Here is a 12,050-nt window from a genome sequence, read left to right as displayed (position 1 = left end):
ATTATCATATATTTATTACGGACTTCTTAGCTATATTAAGTGACAAAAAAGATCAGAAATGATATTTTTTTCATTCGAACTTTATTCTTACTATGTATTTTTTTTAAGAAATAGTCGTCACTCCACCGCATGACATCCATATACCAAAAGAATCCGTTACCTAGCAACTTCTCTCTTACTTATACCAATGCATAAACATAACAATGTAATTACTAAAATGTCTTATCGGCAAAAGAAGTCAAATTAGTGTTTCAAATTAATCTTACAAAATATGCCACAAATAAATCCTCGAGCGTAGCTAACAATGGTATTTTAGTTTCTTTCACGAACTAAATACCCCATTGTGACGCAACCGGAGACACAATCTGTACTGTCAAATACGGCAATTATTCAGAGAAGGCACAGAGTTTCATTGTGCGTGGCTCAGCGGACCAGCTCGCTTCATAATGCTCACTAAATTTGGATTTTCATGCTTTGTCATCTAGCATGAGTGTTTTAATGCTATTACTATTATTTATACTCAATAAAACCTAGAATAATGATAAACGAGTTAACTTTACACATAACTTGTTATTGCCTTAGGTTACTTTCCGTACTATAACACAAACTAATGTGGTATGTGTGACTGTAAATGTAGACTATAATATATTTGGTGTCTAATCCCTTGTGACTACAATTAATAGGTACATCGCCTGTGTTAAGTTGACAAGGAAACCATTTTAAATAAATATGTTTAAGGTTTAATAAAACAAACAAATACGAACTAAAAACAAAGTAGTACTAAGTACCTACTACTTACTGAAAATTAGAAATTGTATAAGAAAAAAGTACTTACCTAAAAAGAGTAGGCATCTATTATTGGAAAAAATATCTCGCAAACAGAATGGAAGCACAAAAAAGTTGTCTCGATACTTCAGATTCAATAGCGGTTACTGATCTTTTGTAAAATAATAAAAAGAAATATTAGATCGAAAAATTTCAAAAGATTTCATTAATAGAATTGGATACTTCCCCTCCAATCGGCGCGGGAGATAAAATCTCCGTAACCAGAGAAACGATTCCCCAGTTAGGCTGTGTTCATGCCAATATTAAACTGAGATAATTCACAAAAAAAATGAGCACAGACATCTTGGAGATGTTTATCGCATTAATATAATACAGCATTAAGATCACAATAGGTCGGCTCAAGAGAGGTCCAATATAAGGAGCTCACAGGCCCTGTGTGCTTTGTTGTGAAAATAACTTTATGCCTCAGAAGGCGGGGACAGTATAAAGCAAGCGTGGCTTTCAATAAGCCCAATAGCCCATCTAACATAATATACTTTTATAGTTGAAATCTTTTGTATAATAAAGCTATATTATGCTATCTCTTTTTGAATTCATTTGTTTTATTCTAGTTCATTTATTTAATCTACATTTAAGTAAATTTTGATTTATGATCGTATTGGTTTATGCTATATAAATTGTTGGTTTCTGCTACATATGACATGTTCATCCATACAAAAAAGGATATACCTACACACGACTGTAAACTTTTTGTATATTTTACACGATGTAACTAAAATACAGTTAGTACTGTAGTTCCTAAAACAAATGACGTGTTTAGCACACCGCACCGCCTTACTTTCCGATGGTCGCTGGTTCGATTCCTCACAAGGTGCAAACATTTATATTTATAAGTATGATTATTTCTTTTGGTCTGGCAAAATTTATATGAAATATAATATATGAAATTAAGAAAAAGTATTGGTATCAGTTTCCTAATAGACATAACACAAGCTCTGCTTAGCTTCGGACTAGACGGCCCTGTGTTGATTGTCCAAGGTTATTATTATAAACATGAATAATACATAATATGGTTATCACAGACAGAATCCCAAATAACGAGAACATTAACAAACATTTATCGCTCTTTCATTAGTATACAACTCTCAGATGTTGAGATATGAAAGGCAAAATAAGGATCCTCACAGAATGAATAATAATCAAGACCATAGTAGTGATAGCTTTTCATACATATACTATTTAAGAAATATATGTAGATCACATACCACGTACGTTTTACCTATAGTGCCATGTTTGAAGACCAATTTGTTATGCTTTCATAGCCTATAACTTCACTGCCACATGCGCCCTTCAAATCACATAAAATCTTGGGAAGAAAGCTACCGGCAACAATATAGCAGTCATTATTTTTTTTAATTATTTACTTAAAACAGAAAACATGTTTACTTATTTATATACCTCCCTAGAGAAATTTATACTAAGTTTAATAAAAAATGTTGCATACAAAATACAAATAAAGAAATAAGCACCTTTGTAACCCCGCCAATTTATTAGGGAACTCGTATTATTTACCCCCGATACTCTTATGACCGAAATCGCATCGTGATCGGTATGAAAGATCGAATTTATTACTTCATAAGTCATGAGGGTTAAGTAATAATCGTCGACAATGGGCAATAAAGACTTTATAGGCAGTAAAGTTCGATCCACTCGCACGTCGTCCGTCGCTCGGAAGTCGATATTCAGCCAAATTTTAACTCAGTACCGTCATATGTAATCTCACCTTTATTGAAGTTACATTTAAAGTATTACTTTATAGGCCGTTTTATTGTAAACGAATACTTAACATGTTTTAGTACTTTTTTTTATAAGATTTATTTGGAAATTAAAATTTAATGATGTTAGCGCAGAATTCATGTCATTATGATGCTAATTGTCAATATTTCGAAATAATATGTATCTTGAAAATGGTAACCTGTTGATAAAAGCTCTACTCTAAAGTATGGCTAGAGGTATGGCTTTGAAATCCTATTCAGATAGTTTGCATTTTTTTATATTAAATTAATTCACATAATTATAAGGTTTTACACATGTTTAAGTACTAAAGAAATTACAGGATGAATACAGTAATATTACTCAGTTCAGTAAAAAATATCAAATCTTAGCGATAATATAAAAAAACATTGAGAAACCGATTAAAGCAAAATCTATAACCATTTCGTTATAGACTTGTTATTTATAAAAGAAATTTAAAAGAAATATAGTAATGAAATTATATCTACCTATTGCAAGATTCCCATAACATTCAACCGTTAATAGAATCAATTAAACGGGTTAAGTGAGAACATAGAGAAATCAAAACTCTCTAGCCATACATATACCAATAGTAACGAAATAATTATGTGACACCATGATACTATCTACAGTCTTAAATATCTTATATCGACATTGGAAACATAAAAAATCTTAAATGTTTTCCAATTTTAAATATAAATTACCCGATCGTTTGCCTACCAAAGCGTTTCCTGAACTTGTTGTAATAATTTGGAACCTGTTATTGACCATTTCGTTAACAAGAAGATTGCTTACAACCATCCTCAGACATTTACTTATTTAATGACAAGCCTATATTACCTATCATCTGATATTAATAGATATACATTTCTTCCGGAAGATTTATGTAGGTAATATATTGAAAGCACCGTAGGTAAATAAATGATTGTGTATACATATTGGTTAAGCCGCTTTCTTATGTTATGAAGTAAGATATCGGTTATAACGTTAATTTTTCATATAGATGATAATAGTTTTCCGATATTGTTCAAATAATATTGTGACTTGTGAGGTAATAATATAATGACGCCTAATAAATATAATACAAGATAGATATTTGTTGATTTTAAAAATCAACCATATTCGTAATTACAGTTGTAGGAACAAGACAGAAATCGTAATTATTACACGTACAGAATATACAGCTACATATTTTGTAGCAGATTTAGTCACTTTAGTGATGTAACTATTTATCAATAATATCTTATATTTACATTTCCAAATTCCAACTAATAGAGTTAATAAATTATCATTCCGCTGTACAGATTTTACAACACTTTGGTCGTCGTAATATATTTATACTTTACGACCATTTGGGGCGAACTGACGACGGCAGCGGTTGTAAACATTTTGATAGACATGTTACTGTTTTGAATATTATCAATTGTTCGGCCGGTCACTGGAATGATTGCTATCAAACTAAATGTACTATGAAAGTCTGTGACTATGTGTGAAGTAATTTGTGTAAACAAAGACCGAGTATGGGATAGTTAAACAACCGGCATGAGGTAAAGTAAGCACATAACCTAAGGGCCAAGTATTACAAGTAGGATAATCTTAGCCAAGCTCGCGGCGAATGTTTAAAATCAACAAGAACCGATCACTGCTGCTGCCGCCTATCATAACATTATTGTTTTGATTGTTCCAGCGTTGGACGTTAACACAACCAACCTTATACATATTTATGTCCAGCACCAGATGAGCCTGATTTAAAATTAAAAGTAAGATAAAAAAATCAGTAATTTTATAACATTTCATGCTGTTATGCTTTATCAGCATAATTCGAAAGCATCTTTAATCTGAAGAATCCGTTTAAATATTCAGTAGGCAGATTTTATTTTCCGACGGTAAAAATAAAAATATAATTATACAGCGCTGAAGTTAAAGTGAAAACATTCAGTCTAGACGCTAAATTATTTTATCTGACTTAAAACTAAAAAGATTCTATATTTGCAATTTTGGAAACTGCTTTATTTAATAAAACCGTAATACATATTTTTGTTGTAATAGTTGTTATTAAATGAATTCCATACCTATTCAAAATAAAGCTAAATTTATTATACTTAATATAAAATAATTTCATTTTATTAAATTTTCTAGTCAGCTAGCTGTCATATCACAGTCGTGGCCATTTAAGTAATTTCAGTGGTTATCCGAACTGTAGACAAATATTGCTGTAAGTAGATACTGGTACTACATTCACAACTACTATTAACACCCCAAATCCAATTTGAATACGGTAATGTTTATTGGGTATGGTTTTGTTACTCACAGATACAACGTCAGCCGCAGATGTTCATGAATACGTATTGTTTAAGGGACCGATTTCAAATTAATGGCTTCAACATTCGGAGAAACAGAACAAAAAATGATATGCAGGCCGTCGTAAACATGAATATAAAAAGCGGATACCTCATACGAATTCGTTAGCTATAATGTAATCAAAACACCGACATCATTCATGCATCCAGGAAGTAAATCGTATAAGGTGAAGTCGGCGTATTAAAGGGTTGCTAACCAATGAACTCCGGTCGGTTAAAAGTTACACGAAGGAATTAGAATTCTTCTCTTTCCCCCAAAAATAGCATCCATATTTGTTCGAACGTAGAAAAAAAGATTTTGTGCATCGAAAATATTGTCAGACGAACGGTTGTAGAATTTCGTTCTCTTTAAATTGTACTTTGACCGCGCGTAATAAGATGTAAAGTCCCTTGTCAAATTACACATATTTCATTTAGGGATCGTAAAGATTCGCTTACCTGCTTGTTTGTTGTGAGTAGGAGAAGGGCCGTCTCGTCCGCCATAGAACCTTTTTTTACATTCAATTTTATGTGTGGGAATTTTAATGTGAAGCTAAAATGGCACGTTCTGTTCTCCACAGATGGGTCGCATTTGGTGTCGATGCTTCGCAAAACACGTGTCGCGTTCATCATAAAAATTTAAGTGATTCCATGCTTTGGCCTTGAAAGAGAAAATAAAATGGTACCATGTAATGAAACGGGCATTGTCTTCGGCGTATAAGATTTATTATTACATCGTAAAGAAACAGCTGCATGTTTTCAATTACTAACAAGTGATTGATGGACAAAACAGATTCCATCCACACTAAAATGAGTTTACCACCGTAACCAATACCCGGTCTATTATTTTTTATCACTTACAAATTTACTGCATTCACTTACAGAAATATCCACATATTTAACATAATTACATGTATGTCCAAACGTAAATATTAACACTTTTAATACTAATCGGCATAATTAAATTTCTGATATGTAATTTCTACTCTTAATCGACTAATGAGAAGTAACCAATATTTGAAACAGCTGGAATTCTAGTAAGAAATACAACTAGCGGCGGCAGTGCTCAGCGGGACGCTCCGACAATGGCAACCAAATTAAAAGGAACCATAAACGTTTCGACTTGAGCTTTGCTAAAATTTATTGCTACCAGCATTTTTCTCTTATTACAGTTGCTAATGAGATTCGGATGCTGCTGCTGTACTTACCGCAGTAAGCGTAGATAAAAAATCTGCTAATTTCTATTTACCCTAAAGCATTGTATGCTTATTTTATATCGAGAATTACTATATTCATAGCTGACATCGTATGGGGTGGACGTGAGCTAATAACATTCGCTCAGTATTGAAATATGCGCGAGTAGATCGTAGAGACTTTATTCCAAGTAATAGGTGCGATCGAAATAATTGAAAATCTTGATTTCAAATTCTATAGTATTTGCAATAAAGCTGATAATGTTTTGAAGAATAAAGTCTTCGCGGGTGGTCCTAGATTACGCTAGCTATTGGACCGAAGCAGGAATGCAAATTTCACTGGTGTTGCTATACTCCATACTCTTGAACGTTGTAGTGATTAGATTTACTTTAAAAAATAGACTATACCTTTTCTGAAAGTTAATAAAGTTATAATTTACATATATTACCTTTTACTAAACTATAAATAGTTTTATTTTTCAATGCAAACTTTTCTATTTTATATAATATTATGTACTAAAAGATAAATAAAAAACGTCCTGCTGAACTCTAACTAACTATTGTTTGTATAAACCATTTCATAAATATTTTGAATATAATTTTACGTTGGAATTCTGAATTTATTTAATGAATCGGAAAATGTCTATTTTATGGTATCTACTTTTATAAGCCCACATTTAGTATGCTAAAAAACATTGTGATATCTGCGCCTATTCATTTAAAAGTCTTAGAAAATTTAGGAAGTATTTAAAGAAATAATTAAAAACGAGTGACACTTAGGTCCAAGTTAAGCTATGACAAGAGGGCTGCCGGCCGATCGATGTGCACCAAAGAGGAAAATGGTGTGGAACGAATGATGCAATACGAATTAAGTGCGGCAAACTAGATCCATAGAATAAAGAGCCGCTCTTTTGAAGGTCTGACGAAGCTAAGTAGGGACAAAGGGACAATAGTGAAAGAGCAAAGTACCAGAGCGTGGCGATCTAGTGCCGGCTTCCGGCGATGTGGGAACGCCTTTTTGTTATTTTCGAGTATAATAATTATATTTTATATTCAACACTGAATCTTCTTTATCTGGTGGTATAAATATAATAATAATTACTTTATCGACTCTAATCATGTTCCTGAAGTTACTATATGAGAGTTACAAAATGGGATTCCATGAATGATGATGCTTTGTTTTTAAAACAAACAAATGTAATTTAAGAAAATATTTAAACTATAGAAATATTTTATAAGTCCTATAACCGGTATAATAAATTATTGGTCAACACGACAGCATTAAACATTTTGATTGATAAACGATATCCCACGACAAGTCTTGAGAATAAAAACAAAATAACAAGGAATGTGTTTTGATTATAATAGCATGTAACATAAAAAAATAAGTTTATATAAAAACAACTACTTACTTACTAATATAGCGTGTATTAGCAAAGAAATAGCGAATATTTTTATTGTTGTACTAGGTTTCATTCAAATAATGAACCTATATTTCGTCATCAAAACTTAGTTTTACTTAAGTATATATTTTAGAGAATCCGTAATCTCTAATTCCCGTCGGAATTTCAGTCTATCCATTTTTATTGAATGCTTTGCCATAACAAGTAAGTAACAAAATGTAATAAGAAAAGACAATTTCAGTTATTACTTTAATACAACATAATAAGTTCTAGAATATATACAATAATATATACTAAGATAGTGCAAACCTCTAACGAGAAAAGTCGTAGAACATCACAACAGTGACTAATAATATCGCACATAAACCCATTATAAACAACTGGAGCATGACAAATGATGCCATAATTAAAGACAGGGATAGCTGAATATTCACACTTAGATCCAGATTACATAGAAAATATGTAAGAGCGAGTTATAGATACAACTATGTTATTAACTAAATAAACTTTATACTATCAATGTACAATAGATAATTAACTAGTATGACTATAGGCACATTCCACGTCACGGCTCATCGACTGATCTATTTAGTACTTCTATTTTCTTGTCAGACACACTAAAATGGTGTTTCTATAGCCCGGGTGGGAATATTTGAGCCACCAATAATTACAGAGCTAACTACCACTGATGGATAAATATTATGGAGCGTTCATTTTACTCCTTAGTTGAGTTACTGAGAGCAAAGAATATTCTTGTTTTACTAAAACATTATATAATATGGTTCATTAGGATCTCTAACCTTTGTAATAAAATGAATATATTATGTTATTTAGTATTGGAGCAGAAAGCAATTGCGATAATCAATAAATATTTTTAAATTATTACTTAGGTATATTCTTAGTAGATAATTTATAAAATGTTTTCACGATGTTTATTTATTGATCTTAAATGTATATTCTTATTTTTATGTAGATTATTCTTTATTTATTTAAAAGTATATTTCTATTTAATTTAACTTAGGTACCTATATTATTTATTATCATAAACGCATACAATATTTCTTATTAAAGAACATTCTGTTCTCAACATTGTACCACTTATATTTATTTGCTCGATAGACTGAGTAAACAAATGTTTGTAAGATTCAAAGACGTATGCAACGCAATCGATGTCTTCAAATATTTATAGGTATGTAGAATTTTTAATTTTATAAAACGTTCACATGGGGATATTAATATATTCATAGATGGTATTCTTTATGTCCGTTATAAGTAGGTACCTACGTACTTTCCTGTAACAGTAAACGATAGCAATCGAAAGTCGATATCGTGCGACTCCATACCATCGTTGACTGTAGACTTAGTCGAGTGTATAAAACTAACAAGGGAGACTATTTCCAAATACTGCTCAGGCTTTGGAAGCTCCTCATAGTCAGGGTAAGCGTGATTTATTGGCAAAACTTGCGCCATTACTCATCTCACCATTCGTTACTCCAATAAAAAGAACGTCTTCCGATAATTTATCGAGAGGGTATACATTTTTATTATAGTTCTCTATTTTTAAGTGCACTCAGCCATAGATATTAAATCGTAAATGAAAAAATCATAATTTACGTTTCCTGTAAGCGTTGTTGAGTATTCTTACTCTATGAAATTTTTAGTTGCATGTAATGTAGCTAGGTAGTCGTATATTTATGATATAATATGTATTTATGACATATATTCTTATTGATAAAATTTATCCTAATTAGCATAGTACATGTCTTACTCAAAATGTAGTAGTCTCGACAGCTGTAGTCAGGGACAGGTGACAAATTTCTACTTGTATTAGAAAGGTATAGAACTTAAATTTAACGGAGAAATAGAGAATTAATATTCGAAGAACACTGTGATTAATTTACTTACTCAGTGAAAGAAATCACACTACTACTACTAGAAACAAAACGATCGTAAGTATAAAATAGTAAATAATGAAACATTAGTTTTTATTAGACTTTTTTTTAAGTACATCTCTACTTCTCTATTTAATATTTTGTTTGTTGCCTTAGCTTACATCACAAAATAATGATATATGATGATTTAAAAAGTTACCTGTAAACTAGTGGTCATCAAATAATGTAGTTCCAATAGCTTCTATTTTATATAAAGGTTGACAAAAGTTTAAACTTATCAAAAACAATGATCGAAATCCACTTAAACTATAAGAAAGAATGCAAACGTTACACTATAGCAGAATAGTAGTTTTTGTCACTTTACAAACTATAGCACTCAAGAGCAAACAACTTCGCGGAACTTGCACTTCACAGAAAGTATCTTTCACTTAGAAAAGTCGAAGTCTAGGGTCAGTACACAGGGTTCCCGTCTAAAACTTAAAGTTCGGGCACTTCACAATTTATTAGTGGCACAACGTGTAATCACAAAGCCGGTAGAATGGTGCAATCGCGGCGAACGCTTTAACACAGCGGCGTTCATACGACACGACCGTACGAGCCTCTCTGTCTGCTACACTGGCGAAGCCGCGTAAGCGTCCGCGGGCGAGGGGACCGATAGACGAAAATGGCTTTACAAGTTAATTTTTTTCTCTTTCCTCCTTTAATATTTCGCATATGCCGTACGCGGCGGACGTTGCACGCGCATGCGGACTACCCCCACAACATGTAGGGGTTGTAATGTAACCCGATGCATCCACACTTTACATAACTTATTGGGCCGTTTATCGAAGCCACTATTTAATACCCTTTCCATGTCGGCTTTGTAAGTTCCTCGTTTAGACTGACGGAATATTAATCCTTGTTTGAAATACTTAAATTCATTTGAAATAAGTACCTGTACCATTAATCTAACTTTACTTTTACAATGAATAATGGTATAAGCGCCAACGTGATAAATAGAAAATACAAATTTGCTTGGAAGTAAAACAAATCTAGTTGTACCTCATATTTGCCATATCTATTGAACTTGTTACAATATTATTTCCAAATAGTTTTTTGTTTCAGACTGAAAACTATTTTTTTAACCAGCCAAGTTGAAAGTAGGGAATGCAATCCCGACTCGAGATTGCAAATTCGGGATCCCGCGGGATTAGAAATATCAATCCCGCGGGATCCCGGAATTATCGGGATCCCGTCTAAATTTAAAAAAAATGTTGATATCAGATGACTGAAAAAGCTAATAACTGCTTGTTTGTGATAGTGAGGTTAACTAAAATAACATATTACTCGAAAGATAATAAAAACTTTTATTCTTTAATCTTACCAACTAAATAATAATCAGGTTGTAAGGAAATTAACGTAGTTAAATTAGGTAATCAAAAACAATAAGCTTATTTCAAGGGAATTAGGAAAAACAGTGATTTTGAAAATGACTCCTTAAAAAACAAAGGGTATTAATAGTTTCATCTGCTAAACGGCATCTAATGTCCGTTGCAATGTACCCCGCTGCTGAAAATGCCCTCTCCGACTCAACGCTGGTTGGGAACAGCGTGGCGAAGCAATTATATGCAAACTGCAAAAATCGCCCCCTTGTTCCTCCACACTCAAACAAATCCATTTCTATTTTAATGGTAGATTCTAATTTGTCTAAGCTCGTGGACGTGGATATACGTGCAAAAGGACTTTTAGAAGCTCGCAGAGTTTCTTCTAATTCCTCTTGAAGCGATTTATTAGTTTGTGCAGCACGTAAATTCAAATCTTCTGCAATCATTGAAAGAGGCAAGTCATCTTCGATTAGTACTGCCGTATTAATATCTGCTTGGTTTGGTTCTTTACGATATAATCGTGTGATTATATTTTTTATTTCTTTTTCACTGCCGCCCAATCCCGTCAATCTCGAACGGGATCTCGTCATATGATGCGTCGGGATTGATCCCGAAAAATTACACGAGATCTCGCGAGATCGGGATCCCGCGGGATCGGGATTGCATTCCCTAGTTGAAAGCAGCTACCCATATAATCAAACTTAAAGATTGAATTGGCTTTTTTATTTATTGTATGGTCTTTCTATTTCTATCTTTTTCTATTGTATTCTATTTCAATACACAATTATTTAAATATTAATTTATACATTATGTCAAAATATACATAACTCACAAAGTTATGAAAACCGGGGCGAAGTCAGAGCAGGCCCATAGTATATTATAACCATACTTCCATCATTTTGTAGTGGGTATTTTTGGCATTTTTTATTGCTGTAATAGTCATATAATTAATTAATTCATATCATCGGTAAAGCTTTTACCTTCATAAAAAATTAATCCGAGAATGCTGGCATTATAAATAATTTATTACTTGGCACTTGGATTGCCATTAGCACTGCTATTACGTTTATTTCGGAGTTCTACCATCTTAAGAGTTCCAATTTTTAACATTCCTTTCGAGTGTTCTGATGAGAAATCTGATATTTAATTAATCTATTCAAGAGGCAGTAAATAAATTTAAATCAAGTAGGTATATAATTTAAAATTATATCATTATAGTACACAATACAGACACAAGTACGTTACTCAACTTATTTTTATTTATTAATTTCAGTAATTT

At 32.2% G+C, this 12,050-nt stretch overlaps 1 protein-coding gene across 3 annotated transcripts in view; it reads right to left on the bottom strand.

Annotated features, from left to right (window-relative positions):
• LOC131847310 (uncharacterized) overlaps positions 1-10,036 on the bottom strand; it is a 124,577-nt gene extending 114,541 nt beyond the window's left edge. For all 3 annotated transcript variants that reach the window (XR_009357707.1, XM_059196855.1, XM_059196856.1), the window contains exon 1: positions 9,607-10,036. The gene's annotated coding sequence lies outside the window, so the exon portion shown is untranslated. The remainder of the gene's footprint in view (positions 1-9,606) is intronic.
• Positions 10,037-12,050: the final 2,014 nt, after the last annotated feature.

This window comes from Achroia grisella, unplaced genomic scaffold (genome assembly GCF_030625045.1).
Source record: "Achroia grisella isolate CSIRO2021 unplaced genomic scaffold, CSIRO_AGI_Agris_v1 utg5201, whole genome shotgun sequence".
In the NCBI taxonomy this organism is placed as follows: Eukaryota; Metazoa; Arthropoda; class Insecta; order Lepidoptera; family Pyralidae; genus Achroia; species Achroia grisella.
The sequence above is the reverse complement of the archived record's forward strand: the minus strand, read 5'-3'. Positions and strand labels throughout refer to the sequence as shown.